General features: G+C 33.2%; 1 long non-coding RNA gene across 1 annotated transcript; it reads left to right on the top strand.

Moving 5' to 3' along the window:
• Nucleotides 1–3,727: 3,727 nt before the first annotated feature.
• LOC124417904 lies at nucleotides 3,728–15,034 on the top strand. The gene is made up of 3 exons (XR_006939076.1): nucleotides 3,728–3,813; nucleotides 8,145–8,346; nucleotides 11,364–15,034. It is a non-coding gene; the product is annotated as an uncharacterized LOC124417904 (long non-coding RNA).
• The last annotated feature ends 467 nt before the right edge of the window (nucleotides 15,035–15,501 follow it).

Raw genomic sequence — 15,501 nt, forward strand, 5'->3', positions numbered from 1 at the left:
ACTTTGACTATCATATTAGTCCAGTTTTTCAGAAATAGTATTCTGATACTGTTGTGCTTTTGGAAGACTCTTTCATATTCTAATGCTTTCTTTTTTTTTCCTATCCCAATAAATAGATCTTTCCAGAGAAGTGTAAACTTCTCTTTAATCAAGATCTAAAATATAATATGTATTTATATCTTTTATAGAGTGGTCAGAATATCTAAGAAAAAATATCATTATTTATTAAATTTTGCTGTGTATTATTATGTACTTACTGTGCAAAACAAAAGCCAAATTAAATAAGCATGGAACCTAGTAAGAATTCTGAAGCTTTAAGTCTTTGAATTGTTTATAATACTGTTGCCTTCTGCTATTTGTGACTAAATGCTTTATTGTTTCCACAGACTCCAAGGCTCCATTTCTTTTCTATCTGTGCATGAGAACACACTCTTCTGGAGAACTTAAACTTTAGCCTTTATAGAAATATTTTGCTATGGTTATTTAAAAACTGGAAAGTACAGTTATATTGGACTTTCCCTAATCAAACACAAACCAGAGATATGAAATGAAATGGAACATCAAGGAGGTGGAAATATGGGCACAGAAACAAAGAGGACATCAGCAGAGTTTCACTTCCTCTTCATCTTTATTTAAAATGAGAAATAATTATCCTCTCATTTCTTTTAAACTGTTGAAAGCATAAATGTATTGCGCTATACTGATAAACGGGAGAATCTGATCTGTCAAGCAGCTGTGCTTGCTCTCTTTTTCAGTTTGCATGTTTGAGTATCTGGCAAAATGTAAGTAAACAGTAATGAAGAGAAATCTGGCAAGCTGGGCTTTGGTCATTCCCCATTCCTTGGTGTATATATGTTGCATTTTGTAGGGGTTCGAGTTTCACTTCCACATCTGTGAAGGAGGATGTTATATCAGACAGCTTGTAAAGAATAATTTGAACATATCCTTTAAAACAGAAAAGCTGGGCTAAAATTACTGTGTATTTTGTACTGCAGATGTGAGTATATCACTTCAGTCTTATTTGAATATTCAGATTCATGTACAGTTTTCTGCTGAATTTTGTACTGGACTTCACTCAATCATGAATTCTCCTCTTGAGAGGAGTGGATGTTTCAAAGTAAATGTAAATGAAAACAATTTGGAAAAAAACTGTTAACATTTTATTTTGCTTGAGGGAAAAATGTGGTTTTTTTTTTTTTTGTGCTTGTGTGACATTAACATAGTTAAATGCCACTAATTGGGTGCTGGAGTTCTCATAATTATGTTTTTTCAATGTTAGTGTGAAAAAGAAATACATAAATTCTATTCTTCAAACACATTTGAAAAAAATATACACTGAAAAGTACCTATAGAAAAGTCATTCAATCAGAAACACTCCTAAATGTCCCAAATATATCAATGGTTTTACAATTAAAAGGTTTTATACTTTCTTGTACAGAATTATTTTTTACTGATTGATTTAAACTTTTTTAGTATTTTTGGTGTTTATTGAAGGTTACTGTAAATTTGATCAAGTTTTCTTTAACAACTAAAAACAAATGTTTTTCTGTATGATTTTTAATACTCAAACTCCCCTTTCTTTGGGATGGCACTTTCATGCTGTATGAATTCACACAGGACAATGTATTCCACTCAAATTCAGTGAATTATAGGGAAGAGATGAAAGGTAAAACTGCAAGGGAAGTTTGTATTTGATTCTGAGGTTTGTGCATATTCCTATTCCTCCAAATTTATAGAGTTATAAGTATAGTTTATAAGTATACTTGTAAAGTAATATTTTCGTATTAGTGGATATAATTCCATACAATCTTCATTGTGTACTTCTGTAGATAGTTGCTATTATACAAAATGTTAATTATCTGTTCTCTAAACTGCTTCAAAGATGGTGAGAGCAGTACCTTGTTCAATCCCTGCTGGCACAAATTCAAGAAATTAGTGTAACATTTTGCTTTCAAAAGAAATAGCTGAAGTTCTGATGTTGTGACTGAAAGATGACACAAGGTGTATAGTGGGAACAAAGGACTGACTAACATCTTTTTATGCATGAGCTTCATTGTTTGCCTTGCTCTGCGTAATCCACTCAGTGTCATTCTTGACTCCTCTCTATTCACTTTTGCAGCTCAATAATCTTTCCATTTTATCAGCAAAATCCATCCTTTCACCCTTTATATCTAAATGCTTGTGGGCAACTTTTCCTTTCTTTTGTTCTATCTAAAATTTGGATACTTGAAACACCATCTTCTCACTTGTCTATCTTTTCAGCTGCTTCTTTTCCCAACATCATATCTCTCATCAAATCAAATCCTTTGCCACATTATCTAATACAGACTCTTGTCTCATGTATAAAACTAATAAATTCTTTTTGTTCTTTTTTTCTTCCCATTACTGGTTTGTTATTTATTGCTACTACTTTTCTTTCTCGTAACATGCAGTCATAGATTTATTTATAAATATATCTATATATGTTTTGTATATTTACTGTGCATTATTTATGTATGTGTATATGTATATATCATTTACACGTTTTTATAATTGTATTTATATAATCTAAACAAAATTATGGCATAGAATGGCTCTAGATGTTCTCTGACTATACTAAAAGTAAAGGCAGCTTCATGTAAGAGTTTTTTTTGCATATCTTCATTATATGCACATAAAGTGAGACAAATACAAAATTAATATGCAATGGAACTGTGAACAAATAGAGATGAACAATTTGAAGATAGAAAGCACTAGAACCATAGAAATGAATTCCGGTGATTATGTCCATATACTCTACTGCTATCTTCCAAAGCATTGCTATTAAATATTTCCTAAGTTAAGGAATGATAATCACTTGATGATATAATATTAACTAAAACAGTCACTGTATTTTAAAGCTGACATATGATCTATATAAACCGTAGAATGTGTAGAATATGATATGAATGTAACTTTAAGCTCAATAAATTTAGTTAAGTGTGTTTTCTTACATGGCTGTGGCCAAGGGGCTAATAGCATCCACAGGTCCAGAGAACACTATGCACTTTAATGCTGATAAAGGATTATGTTGTATATTATTTTTTCATCTACAACAGTAAAACTTAAATTCTATTCAGGAAAATGGTAATTGAGAGTTGGTATTCTTAGTGGGAAAACCTGTCCGTTTGTTACTGAAAGTTATAATGATTATTTCATTCTCATGCATATCTTCAAGCATATATGTCTGTATGTACTGTGAGTCTCTCAGCTTCAAAGGAAGGTTGATCTCTTTTGTTGTTGCATCTAAGTGGGTAAGTAGAAGAACCTCACTAAATCTTTTGCCTGTACTTTTACTGCTAAAGACAGTGACAAGACTGAAAATCTACCCTTTACATTCAAGTGCCTGAATATTTGTTTGATCTAGAAATGCTGTCCAACAATTGAAATATTCTGGTTTAGTGAAGATTTTTTTCTCTAACAGATGCTTATTTTTATATTCTAATTCCTTACTTATTGTATAGCTAATGTTTTTTAAAATAACATTATTTTTCCTTTCTCTTTCTCTTTTGTCATGTTTTTATGATTTTTGGTTATCAGTATTCCACATCATAACATCATGCAGTGTACTGGGAGTTAGAGAGCAAATGCTCTAGTTCTGGGTGCTTGTCCAGAAGAGAAGAACTACGTTCCCCAGAAGACTGTTTGAGTACTGTTATCATTCCTGCTCAGGGGAACAGATATATGGCCTGTAGGTCACCTGACCTGTGTCCTCTTCCCTTTCTTCTTATCTCATGCTCGCTTGCGGATCGTCTCACTGCTGCTCCCGACTGCATGCAAGGCTTCAGTATTAGTGTAAGGTCTTTAGCTCTGGGACAATCCTTCTCTCAATTATGTTTGATTTTATTAACAATTATATTGAATTATATTGTATTATAGTGTGTTATCGTGCATTCCGATACTATATTTAGTAAATTAGTTTGTTTCTTCTCAGATCGTTGCCGCTGTTTTTTTTTAATTATTCTTTCTTGTGAGGGGTTCCCTGTTTCCCTTTTCCGGATGCGCGGATTTTACAAAAAAATCCCTCCGCCCCACTAGTCACGGAACCAGACCGGCCCATAAACCGTCGACATCTTTTTGTCAAAAACTGATTTCTGATTTTTAAGTGAAAACATTAGTCCAAGAGAGAAAATAATGAAGATTATTACCGTCTTACCTTTTCTACTCTAGCTGTCACTATTTTGCTTGTCCAGTGTAATGGTAAACAAAAATGTGTGAAAGATATTCTGATCACTTTTTTTTGAACCTATGAATGATAAGGTGTCATTGTGTATCTGAGAACTTGATTTTTTTTTTAATAGGATTATAGATATTATTAGATATTTAATGCTAAGTGGTACTTTAGACCTTACAGTTCTGTTAACTTCTCAATTTAAGGCTTACCTTAAAATTTAGTCTGTACTTTAAGGCTGTATCAATATACACAGTGTAGAATGATCCCAGTAGAGATTACTTTTGCATTAACAGTGAAACTTCAGCAGCTTTGTGATAAATTGTAAGATTGTTTATGTGCCATTTCATTTTGGAAAATTGGAGAGGTTTTAAACTTTGCCAAGAATTTGACATGCTGCCCTAAAAGTTTAATCAGGGATGCTGTGACATTCAATACTCCTTGTATAAATGTGTTAGTCTAATTATTTATTAGATCTTTTCAAAATGAAGCAGAATCTGCTCTTGGGGAAGAAAAATCTCATGACTGAACAAAGCTAATGCTATTAATATATTTCTTAATGAATACGGCATAAATGATCTAAAATCAACCATGATCCTCACTTCACTGAGCACAAACTTCCCTGGTGAAAGTTTTGAATTGGAATAGAACTCTGAGGAGTGCTGTGTGAAATTAATGATCACAAAGCAAAGGTTCAGAGAGCGATAGTAGTCAGCTTCTGCCTCAAGTGAGACCAGGGAAAAGATGCCATTTAGTCATTTGAACAGAACTTCTCTGATAAAATCTGTCCTTCAAAATATCAGAAGAAGCTAATGGGGGCTTTCCAGTGACTTCCTTATAGGTGGATCTTATTTCTGCCATGGAAAGCAGCATATATTGGATTTCAGATAAGCACAAGAGGAGCCAAAAAAATAATAGTTATTCATCTGATGTCAGTGTTGAAGATTAATGGGTTATGCGTATTTCTAATCCTAGAATGCTTTGCATCTATGTATTATCTTTCCTTTTTTGTATGTAGTCTGACTTAAGTTTAGTGACACTCTCTTATGTCAGGAAAATTTAAGATCACGTGGAAAGTGTTTTTAAAATATTTTATATGCCTTTTTTGATTCAGCTCTTACTGGTGCTGCTTCAGTTTCTTATATACATTTTACCAGCTAATTTTTTTTTTCCATCAACATTTAAGCCAGGCAATCTGTAGCTTCAAATAATAACCCATGTACTTGAAGTTCTCAGTAACACATAAAAAATAGGGCTTTGATTTAAAGGGAAAAGAAAGACCTTTAAAGATAACTTTAGGGCAAAATTCAGATGCTTCCATTTTTAGAAACAATGCTGAAAGCTGTTTAAAGCCCAGTATTTAAAACCAGAATGCTTGGAGACACTTTGGACCAACTCAGAGAGTATCGCTACGCACTGGATCCAATTAATAATGCTTTGAAACAAGCATCAGATGCTATGGAGCTTACATAGCTTGTGTGTATCCAGGTCTTCTTGGATAAGGTTAGTGCTTAAATACTACTCAAGATGTTTTGAAGTTTAGAAGAAAAAAAATAAAAAAAATCCCAATTTCATTCCATTCTTTCCTGGTTCAGTAAGAATCATGTGATAGACATATGCTCAGATATGCATGTTTTTTAGATTTAATATAGACAGTATAACTACATAATTTCCCCTAATTTTCCCCTAAATTTTCCTGCTTTCCTTCTGTGACTGCTTTTTTTTTTTTTTTTTTTTTTTTTTTTTTTTTTTTTTTTCCAGAGAATGCTACAAAAGCAGTTACACTGGCATATAGTTAAATCATGGCTTTTCCTTCAGTCTGATTTGTGACTGGAAATCACTAGTGCAAGATGGGAAGATTTAAGTGTAGGTATTGAAGATACTATGGTTCTAAGTGTTATTTGAGGGCATTAAAAGAAAGTATGGTTAATTTAGGTTCTTCATTTCCCTTTCAGTACTTCTAATATTCCGTTTCTGTGTTATATGTAAATGTCATATCCCAGGAACATGTTATGTATTTCCAGGCAAAACTAAAGGGTCAGTCACACAAGCAGTGTGGTTCTTGATATGGTCTCCTTTGGGAGCAGTGGAGAAGCTTGACTGCGGGCAATGTAGTATTTAGTATCCAAATCTATCTTGTATATTTCACTTGAAATATCTAGGTTGTATTAACTGTAATGCTCCTGGGCATTTGGGCTTTGGCTGGCATTTTTGATGAGTTAGAAAGAAGACCAAAACAAACAAACAAACAAACAAAAAAAGCAGGCTGACATGAATCAATCTGCTCATTGTCTGAAGGCAGCAAACTCCTGGGCCCTCTAATACAGAAAGAAAATAATTAGGGATACAAATTGATCCCACTAAAATTGTGAGGAGCAGCAGGCAAAAAAGGGTCTAGAAAAAGTCTGGTGAGAAATTACATAGAAATGCTCAGAGGCATATTTGATATTAAAACTCTTACTGATTTAATCTGTATGTTTAGCAAACAACACAGAAAAAGTAGCACTTACACACTTTATGCATCAGACAGAGAAGGAACAGCAGGAGAAAAAAATACAGAGATGACTTGGAGTAATGATATTGTAGTACACAAAGGAACGTTAATTGTACTAAAGGCTCTATGGTGATGTACTGAGGCTGTGGTCTTTCCCACTTTCTGCAGCAGTGTGATAAAGTCATCATGGCTATTAATAGTCCACCAAAAAAACAGAAGAAATCTTTGTGTTGAGAAAGCCTTCCAAGGGGAGAGAAGCCTCAGGGTGTGAGAAATTAAAAATAGGTGAGGAGAATGTGAAGTTTCCTGAGGTGCCCTTTATGGTAGAATGATTCCTAACCTCAAAGTGAAAAAGACATTACTTGACTAATGTGTCACAGAAAGTACTTCATTTTGTATTTTTTACTGAGCATTGTTTAGTTCGTGGTTTGTTTTTGAAATGTTTTATGTTACAGCATACCCATAACAGTAACTTTTGTAACTTTAATGATGTTTTAATATCATGAGATCTCATTACAGCAATCTGCTCATTCATTTTTTGCTGATAAATAAATAAGAATGCCAGCTGTTTCAATTGAATTACAAAGTCCATGGATTACTGAAAACAAAATTAATATAGTCATAATTCCTTTTTTTTTTTTTTTTTTAGTATTTAGTAGAACTTAGAGGCTCCAGTCAGTACTAGGACCTCATTATCATAGATACTGTATAAACATAAAATATATTCTTACATGGTAAATATAGTATGCTATTACTGTTTAGTTTAATATTGAAACAAGCAGAGTATGACACTTCAAATAAAGTTCCAGGGAGAGAGGCCATGTTTAAATATAGTTGTCAATGTTTAACTAATACGATTTATGTATTCATTCAGAACCTGTGTGAAAGTTTGCAAAATTGTATACGTACTTCTGAAATTACAGTGAAAACTATCTAAAACAAACTTCACTTTTTGTTTTTTAGTGACAGCCTGGATATTGTACAGCATTTTCATCTGAAGGTGGGAGGAATGGAAGTAAAACATTTTTCCAACACAAAAGAACAGCAAATACAATAGCACTATTTAATTTACAGAATAAATGTTTACTTAATTTATTGGTAGCAATATAGACAAAATCAAGTGAAGCTGAAAAAAAATCTAGCATTTCATCACATACTGGAGAAAAGAATGAGTACAGATACATTGCAATTCACTGAAATTTATTATTCTTTGAAATATCTTTCCTGCAGTATGCAATATAATTTATCTTTATATCCTACACTATTATGCTGTACGTCAAATAATATTTTAGTTTGTCATGTATCTTAAAAATCTAGGCTCGTTTTAGAGTGGTCATCACTGTTTGTCATGTATGTTTGTCATATTTATTTTAAGTCTTAACCAATGCCACCCCTCGATTGTTCTCAGAGTGATAGGAAGAAATAACCTTTTTTTTTTTTTTTTTTGGTATTGTTTAGCAGAGTGAACTCACCACAAAACGGTAACATCTCTAAAGTTTGCACCATCATCTCATCTGAAGCATGATGTACCATAAAACACATGGAGCATTTCTGTCAAAATTTTCATGTAAACACTTGGAATGAGACTGTACCTGGGCTCAGAAATCTCCTCATGTGGAAGAAGAAAAAGCAAAAAAAATCTACTGCTGGAGCACTGACTGTGGTATGTGACCTTTTGACTGTTAGCAAGCTTCCTTTTGGGCAGCAAGCACCATTGGTCTGTATGCTGCTGGCAGGTTCTTGAAATGATAAAAGAAGAATAAAATCTCTACCTATTGCTGTATAGCCTGGAAATAATCATGTATATGTTGTCTTCTATCGCTCTAACACGATATAATGTTTCTTAAAGATTATGTGCAAATGGTGTCTATTCCATATACAAAAAGGCAAGGTGTCTATTCTATAAACAGAAAGGCAGTGGTTTTCTGATTTTTGTGATGACTGTGCTAATGGATTATATTAATTCAATTAAGCATTGAACGTGAAATACTGCTGTCCACGAGAAGGTCTTAAGAGTATTTTGTGGAGTAGAGTTGAACAGACAAGACTACATACAAACTGTGCTCCACTGAGCATTTGCCTCTGTGATAGGGACAGTCTGCTGACTTCAGAGTTCAGTGGTACCAGCAGCTCTTTATCACCAGTGTTTGTGCCCTTGACTCTGTGTATCAGGTGAGAGATCAGTTAGCCACATTCTTTTTTAATGTATCCAAATGGATACGTAGCCAGGACATAATCCTCATATGGATGCCCGGACAAAACACATGCTAAGTTCTGCCCATGTTAGAATTGACTTATCTAGTGTTTTCATTTTTTCTGTCAGATTAGTACCTGAACAGTACTAAACATCTGTAAGAAGCCTCTGAATACTCTAAAAAGAGTACAGAGGCTAGGAAAAACAGAATTACAATAATCTGGTTGGTTATTTTAAACATAAGCTAAAGCAACAAATATAACTGACTTTTCTGTTTGTTTCTTTTTCCACTAACAGGGCAGAGCATTTTGAAGGGTTCTGTATAAAACACTGACAATAGCCAAATATTTGCATGGGATACTTTTCACATTGATATTAAAAAAAAAACCAAGCATTTATTTTTCAAGTTGTAAGCGAATGTTCTTAATGCTTAGTGAAAACATTGTGTTGTCTGTCATCACTTTTCATAATATTTTTGTATAACAAAATGAACTTCTCAGACAGGAAATAGAATTATTGGAATATAATTCAAATATTTCAGCTTTTAGAAAATCATCATCAAATCAGTAAATCAAGAAGTATATCTATTCAGAGTTCTTTGGGAATGGGAAGCTTCTGAATTTTGCTTAAGTTTCATTTAAAATCAATAATTCCATACTGCTCATGCAGTAATTCAAGTTTGACAGTGAGAAACCTTAAGCAGCAAATAGCTCTTGGATTACACTAATATAACAAGTACAAGGAAAAGCATCTGGTTTTTCAGCTACTGGCTATAATGAGTGAAGCTTCAAGTTTGGTAGGATGTGGTTGAAAAGATCTTTGAAGACTTAATGGCAAGCCAAATACATGGTTATTTTTTTACTTTTGTAAGAAATGTTGTATTTGAAAGTTCCGTTCAAGATTATATTACAATTACCTTATTTTTAGCATGTTTTGTGTTAGCTTTAAATGAACACAGTTTTAAAAATGAAGATGAGTGGGTAAGTTGCACTTTGGGTTTTTTTTCATTTTGTGTTCAGTTGTGTATTTTCATGTAACTACATTTTTGGAAGAGATGTTAAACTTATAAATTATATTATTGTAAACACAATATTATATCATAAAGGTACAGTAGTTAACAATATCACATGGAAGAAAAAAAAAATGCAGTTCATTTGTGTAATATGATAGCCCAGAGGAACCCAAGAACCATAAGAAAGATATCCATAACATTACAATACATAATCTTTGCTTCTGCAGAAATCACTTCCAGATCTTAAATAGATTTTTTTTTTTTAATCGTGTGGTTGGAACTAATAAAAGTAATAAAATATTCAGGCTAGGATTTAAAACCAAGTTTTCCTTCATCCTTTGAGATGGGACTTAAATGTGACTGAGAATGGAAAGCATACAAGGATTACTATTCTTCTTCTTAATATTATTATTGTCTTGCATGATATTAATACAATTTTATAGCCAAAGATGAATATCCAGAGCAGTAATCTGTTCATATTAATATAAGGTATATGGTTTAGTAGCATACTTACAAGAACAGTACCCAATGTGTTAGATAATTTGTTAACAAAAATTCCAGTTGTTATTTTTATATAACCTCAGAAAAATAAAAGTAGTTCAGTTAAATGTTATTTGTTCATAATGAACAAATTAATGTAATTTAGTAATGTCTAAAACTGAGGTTCAACACAGGAAAACGTGAGAAAAAATATACATCGTTACAACTTCCTTGCATTTGCATACCATTTTATTGTCATCATTTTGCAGGTTATGTTTGCAAGAATGCTTACATGAATAAGTACCATCCCTTGTGTTTATAGCACAGTAAGAAAATGTATTAAATATTTGAACTACACTAAAATTCTATTTTGGGACATTATAGTAACTCCTGCAGTAGCTCACTCCAACAAGCTTTAAGGGCTACCAAAGACTAATTCTGGGTAATGCACATATCAGTCAGGGCTCAAACACTGAACACACTACACTTGGGTTGCATTCAATTGATTTGTCAATTGAAGACAAGTATTGCAGGTTAACTTCAGTAAAATATAAACATAATGGCTGAAAACTGGAGGCTTCTGCAAACACTCAATATTCTTCACTTTCTGACTTACAATGGATCCAGTTATTCCTTACTCTCGGTCATGATTCCTAATCTCAAGTTACTGTCTGGAAGTTCACATATTATTTTTGTGCCTTTTTGTCAAGGAAGAATGGGAAATGCAATTAGATAAAAAAAAAAATGAAATACTCCTGTCTTTAATCATATTATCTAAATTCCAAACAAGTACTTAGATTTTTAATAATATATGTAGGGTATAAGATGCCTAGATCAGAAACATAAAGAGGGTATGATGAAGTTTATATTCTTTTAATCTAAGCCCCAGGGTGCACATTTTCTACCTTGCTTAGCTGATTCAACATTCAACTGATGTATAGCATGGCTCTATTACAAAAAGTTATGTCACATTAACTATGTTGTATTTCAACAGGCAAACAGAAGACACTGTGTAATAGCTTCAGCTGCTCAGTGGTGTGGTGATGATATCTTCTGTCTTATTATGGCTGCTTGGATGCTTCAAAGAAAGATCACCTTAAAGGTTTCTAAAACTGTATCTTTTATAGCAGATGTGTGAAGGGATGTGCAAATCAAAGGGCTTCTGTCATTTCTGGCTGAAGTCCAAACATCTTGGAACAACTCAGCAGAGAGTTTGAATTGCTCACTCCATCATCTATAGTGGAATAAGTCTAATAATCAGAATTCTTCTGAAGTGATCAAAAATTTATGCCTAGGCAGGCTTACAGTGTTAGAGATGCATACTATGTATTAGGAGTTAAAACATCACATTTGAGTATTTCTGCCAAAATTTTTGTCTGTTTCTGCTATAATTTCAGGAGAACTTGGTGGCAGCTATTAAGGTTAGTGAGTTACTGTAAATAAGTTGTTTGAGTACATTTGCATTGGAAGAATATTCAGTGAAATTAGGGTCAGTGTTATAGACAGTAGAACACTTTGGCAAATCTAACAAGGAATTTAAAAGTTAATAAAGCAGAAATGTATGTATCTCACCCTTATGTCCCTATAATAAATAAATCTCATCATTTAAGAGAAAATCTTCCATTTGAACTAAAAGAAATTGTATTCATTTGTTAAAGAATTATTGATGTTTCTTGTGGAAAAACTGATAACAAACTGGCAAGAGTTGCTGTATTCAGATAAATCTTAGCCAAATGTTTCTTTGACCAGTATATCCTTTCTACGGTTTGTGAATGGCTTGACAGTCAAAGGCACAGTTTTCTTCCACTTCTCTTCAAAAATATTATCTCTTTATGTTCTTCAAATATCAAAGCACGGCTTTGTTGAAGTGGAGGAAAATACTGCTTGCCTTGATTGCAGCTGGGGAGATCCTGACCAGAAAGGAAGAACAGATATTTGGCACATAGCCTTTGAAAATATGAAAGGTGGGAACTGAGAGGAGGGCAGGCAGGCAGGTGGGAAAGGGCTGAGGCATTAACATCGCACTGCACAAGTGGAAGGATGCTTCATACCAAGCAGAACTTAACAGGAGGCTGCTGTGGTCTTTGCCTCCACTGTCCGTAGTAAATTTGCACCTAGTGTGTATTTTCTGTTACATCAGCATGCAAATGTAATGAACAATATTAATAAGCTTCAAAGGTCATCCTCCTCTCTACTTATGACAAGAACTGTTTCATCAATTGTCCATTCGGTTATAGCAGCCTCCACAGATTATTCAGGCAAGGAAAATAATTTTTTTTTTCATTTGTGTTTTTGGATTTATCTGCCCACTCCTCTGTCCAAGTTTCATAACACACTGGGGCAAGAATTCAACATCTGAATTACAGGAAAATTAAGCATGCAGTCCTGTTTTTGTTTCTGCTATGTGTGTGTGGTTTTTTTTTTTAATGTAATGCATAATCACATCATTAAATAAGATTTGATAGTATTAATGTCAGGCATCCCCTATGAGACCTTTTGCTTTTCAAGTTGCCTTCGATACCAATAAAAATACTCTAGCAAACACTTGCTAAAATGTAATTTTCATGTGCTTACTTCTGCATTTCAAACCCAAACATGACAAGCAGTTTCCTTTCAGCATTAGTATCTGTTCTGGGTTTATTTACAATCTGTTGAGAACAACAACAACAAAAAATTCAGTGTGAGTTTCTTTATCTTAAATAGTGGACAACAGAGCTAATATCTAAAACTATCTATTAGCATGTCAGTTGAAGTGATATCATACTCCCCCAGAATAGTAGGTCTACTTTGAACAAGACTGTGATTTATGATTCAGAATCTCAATAACTATCTTTCTAAGCCAGTAAAGATGACATCTGGGTAGAACAGATCTAGACCTATTCAAACCACATAGATTTTACTATTTATAAATTCAAATTATCTGTTTTCAACATTGAAAGAGTGTTTCAGAATGACTAAAAGGAACTGATCAATAGTGTACAACAGGCTAACTTAACCACAGGCTTCATTGGCAACATGCAAGAGAGAATTTCTAAATGTAGCAATTTAGAAAACTGGTGGTTAGCCTTTGTTCATCTTGTATTTGGTGTGAACTAGGAAATAAACTCAGCTAAATATAAATGATAGCTCTTATATGGCAGTTCCCTATAAATTTTTTTAATATTAATCATTATATTCCTGTAAAAAATAAGAACTGTAAAGGCACTTGAATTTAGATTTTTAGTTGAAGCTTTAAGAGCTGTGGGTTTTGTCACATACAGAATTAAAAAAGGCAACAGAAGTCTCCTTGCACGCTGGAAGTCAGCTTGATTAAAACTGAAGCTGCAGAAGCCAAAAGGGCAAAACTTTCACTGACTTCAACTGTGAAGAGAAAAATACCCAGGAAGAACTTTTCGATGCTATTGCAAATATGGCACAAATGTAGGAATTGCATGACCTGAGATCTGGCTTAGATTATTTGAGAGTTTTCTTTTTCCTCTGTTTTTTTACTTGACTACACCCCAGAATTCCTGTTCATCTCATTTTAATGTGCTTGCCACAGCGTTCTCCCCACCCCCCCTCCAAAAAAAAAAAAATACAAACTTTGGTGACGTGTACAGTGTGATCAACTTCTGAAGTTTAAGTAGAAGTAGCATTTCATAATAGGTGAACTGAAAAAACTTGCACTGAATTTACTAATACAAACTGTTGACTCATTCTATTAGCTTTGCATGGGGCTTAGCTATTGAATCAAACTGCATACGCCGCTGTGCTAAGAAGCTTGAAGTGTCTCGTTGACCATTGCTTTTCAGGAGAGGGAAGCTGCCTCACTGAAATCAACCACTGTCTTCAGTAAGGACAGATTTTTCTTCTGGAAGAGTCATAGTCATTTCCAGAAGTGATGAATAATGTAGTACTGTAATACTTTTTTTTTTTTTTTTTTGTCAGTAAATGGACACTTAGTGTACATAATTGTATTTCCTTAGTATTGTTTATCTTAAGCTCAAGATGTGTAATTCATTTAGTGTTTTATAAATTGTTCTTTTGAAATTGTGCCAGATATTAGAACAAAAATTGGAATGACCATAGTATTATTCTTTAATATGGAGCACACATATAAACAGAAAGAACTGACTTGAAATAATTCAGACTTATTATAAATAAGCACTGAAAAGTGCAGATGTGAAAAATATAACTATATGATTAATTATCCAGAAAAATAAAGTGAACGCATGCTATAAACAAATTAAATGCAAACTTGCTCATAGAAAAAGCATGTTTTCTCTGTCCAAAACTAGATTTAATTTCTACTGATAATTAGAAACTCTGCTAATAATAATACTGAACACTAAATATTCCTATAAAATATTTAATTTAGGATAAGATTTGAAATACAGGGAGCTGCAAATACTTCTTATTTCTTTTAGTAGCGTGTGCTTCAGCAGTTTTCAGATATGCTGTCTTCTAGAATGCTATATCTTCTAGATGGCACCAGCCTTGTGATACTTCTGATCTATTTTGGTTTTGAAACCTTTCCAGGTTATTTGGAGTATTTACATCTCTTGCACCAAATGTAAATGAACTTACTACATGATCAAATTTCATCAGAATAATAAATTATCCTAGTTTATTCCTTATGCTGTAAGCATGCATCCTTGAGACTTTCAATGTGTAGTTTATGGAAAATACTGCTTTTAATTAAAAAGAAATTTAATTACACCAAAGGTTCTGTGTGTCACGCTCATTGAGTACTAGACCTTGTCACTAGGTTAATGGTAAAAATAGAATAAGGTCAATTAAATGTTTATAAGGTAGGTTTTTATTTTAAAAGCCAAGTGAATGTAAGTTTTTTTTATTATTCTCAGAAATCTTGTTTGTTGCATCAATCCAAGGATGCTATGGTCAGTTCATCGGTGCGTGTTCTGTGCACAACATATTGTATCTCCTTTTCCTTCTTTGTAGGTTCGCTACTCAAGGAGACCTTTGAGTAACCAGTAATTTAGTGCATGTCTACCAACGTGAAAGAGGATCTCAAACTACTTTAGGCACTCACTTTTGTTGTTTTTTTATGTTCACAGTAATATCCATAGAACATGCTCATTATAAATAATAGAACGGTATTGCGTATTTTATTTTAATTACAATCGTATTTA

This window comes from Gallus gallus, chromosome 4 (genome assembly GCF_016699485.2).
Source record: "Gallus gallus isolate bGalGal1 chromosome 4, bGalGal1.mat.broiler.GRCg7b, whole genome shotgun sequence".
NCBI lineage: Eukaryota > Metazoa > Chordata > Aves > Galliformes > Phasianidae > Gallus > Gallus gallus.